We start from the raw sequence: 2610 nt of genomic DNA, 5'->3' as shown, positions 1-2610 counted from the left end.
GGGGGGGGTTCAAGGGGGCATGCCCCCCCTGAATTTTACCATAATTTGATGTTTGCAGTAAGGTAGCATCCCTGTTCTTTGTGTTACCTATTTGGTCATCAAGACTTCTGGATTTCTTCTCAGGATGTAAACAAATGGATCGTGGACTTAAACAAACAGAACTACAAGATCACCTTCTAGGCCCCCATAGAATCTACATCATAGACATCTATTTACCTAATTTAACAAGGTAAAAAGAAAAAAAAAGATCTAGATCTAGATCTAGATCTAGATCGAGAATCTAGATCTAGATCTCTAGATCTAGATTAGATCTATTTTTTTTCCTAAAGATTATATCAGGCCTAGAATCTAGATAGATCTATTTAAAATGCCATGCATGCAATAGTCTAGAAATCTATCTAGATCGAGAGATCAAGATTAGATAGATGGCCAATAGATAGATCTAGATTAGATATCTAGATCTAGATCTAGATCTAGATATCTAGATCTAGATCTAGAATCTAGATATAGATCTAATCTAGATTCTAGATATAGATTCTAGATATCTAGATTTAAATCTAGATTCTAGATTCTAAATCTATATATCTAGATCTAGATCTAGATCTAGATATATAGATCTAAATCTAGATTAGATTTTTTTTTAAAGAAAAAGACTGCATGGCCCATCATGACATAAAACACATTCATTGGTCATGATTGGTTCATTGCTTCAACTTCAAACTCAAACAAGACGTCTAGATTCTAGATCTAGATTCTAGATCTATATCTAGATGTAGGTCTAGATCTAGATCTAGATCTAATACTTACAGTAACTTACAGCTTAATGAACTAATAAAATGTGACACTTTGTGAACGGTGGTATTGACATGCGGTGTTGTAGATCAAGTTACGGACGCGAAGCGCAACAGTGTCGGCCTATTTTAGAGCCTAGGCCTAGGCCTAGAGTCCAGAGTGTACTGTAAGAATGAGATGTAGCCTAGAATTTGTAGATCTAGAATCTATGTCTTGGCGCTACACTAGGCCTACTAGATACTCTTAGACTCACTACATACAGATCATCCCTGTTGCAGATATCAAAAGTTACAGAGCAACTGGAAAGATTCACAGAAAAAGACATAATAAACTTACCTTAGCTTTAGTCCGTGAAAGTCGTTTCTGTGCTATGGCGAGTATTCCGGACTTACTGTTCTCTGCCATGTTGACTGCTTGACGGAAATGAGGTATACACAAATATTTGATTGGTTAAGCAATGTGTAACAATCACAAACTTGAATTCTACGATAAATAATCCTCTTCGCTCCTTTACTGAATCATTTCACGGTAAAAACTCCCAACACACCACCAGCCTAACGAACAGAGCACATCGCTGAAACTGAATCAGCACAGGACTGGACACACGGCTTATACCTGTGCTCGCAAGCGAAGGAAACAAGCTATCTGAAACGAGGACAGTCGAGCCTGCGATGGGTGAACGAACAGAGGAATGCGTGCAATGAAGGGGGCGTGGTCTCCGCGACAGTAACACGATGATACCGTAAACATGAAAGTGAGGGACCTAGGCCTACGCGTCTAAATTCTAAACTGTGATGCGAAAAAGAACAGCTTTTCATCAGTCTTCCTAATTCTTCACTTGGGTCTTGTTGTAGATTAGTGTTGGAGTGCTGATACACTGTTGATGATGTAATTATTCAAATGACTGACGACTGATTTAAAGTGGTACAAGTATTATTTTGATCTCGACTGAAACAGAACTTCGGACTTCGGAGGGAAAACGTGGGGGTTTTTCCGTTTGGTTCTTTTTTGTTGGGGGGGGTAATTAATTATAATATTACTAACGACGAAGCGGATTTTATTGTCGATGTGAATGTTGAAAGTCACAGATTTGAGCATGTTTTCGCCTTCTGTGTTCTTTCTTAAATTATATTTATTTTCAATTTGTTTGGCGTAACAGTTCTTCGTCTGTCTGCCTGTCTGCCTGTCTGTCTGTCTGTCTGTCTGTCTGTCTGTCTGTCTGTCTGTCAGTCTGTCTGTCTGTCTGCCTGTCTGTCTGTCTGTCTGTCTGTCAGAAAGATAGACAGACGTGAATAGTGAATGAGTGGTAGGACAGATGTTCAGTAGATACCGTCTTGTTGAAACAGATACCTCCTGTACTAAAAGAGTGGCGGAAAGCGACAGACAGTGAGTGAGAAAAAGAGAGAGAGAGAGGATTTGGGGGGGGGGGGGGGATTTGATTTGCATGATGCTAAGGGTGTGACTCAGAAATTGTAATCGCGATATTTCTATTCTCTGAACAGTAATGCATGTACCTGTAAATAAATACACGTTTGTTTGTTTTTTTGTTTTTTGTTTTGTAAGTGTTTTACGGCGCTCGCAACTGCATAAGAATACACGTTTGGTGCAGCTAATATTTACACTATTCTTATACAATCGATAAATCATTATAATTCTAGAATGTTTTGCACATGCATGCAGAAGAAAACATAAACAAAAACCGTAACGTTTTTCGTGCTATATATGTTCATTACATAGATGTTGAAGTTTGTACTTGATAAAAATGAAAGTCCACGGACGAAAACTAAGAGAAAAGATAGCTTTTGAAATTTAATTAAA

At 38.1% G+C, this 2610-nt stretch overlaps 1 protein-coding gene across 1 annotated transcript in view; it reads right to left on the bottom strand.

Moving 5' to 3' along the window:
• LOC101847850 (4-coumarate--CoA ligase 2) overlaps window positions 1-2610 on the bottom strand; it is a gene marked incomplete at its 5' end in the record, with an annotated part of 18018 nt that overhangs the window by 1253 nt on the left and 14155 nt on the right.

The sequence above is a fragment of the Aplysia californica genome, unplaced genomic scaffold, assembly GCF_000002075.1.
Source record: "Aplysia californica isolate F4 #8 unplaced genomic scaffold, AplCal3.0 scaffold00005, whole genome shotgun sequence".
NCBI lineage: Eukaryota > Metazoa > Mollusca > Gastropoda > Aplysiida > Aplysiidae > Aplysia > Aplysia californica.
Note: the sequence above shows the minus strand (reverse complement) of the source record. Positions and strands in the feature narration are given on the sequence as shown.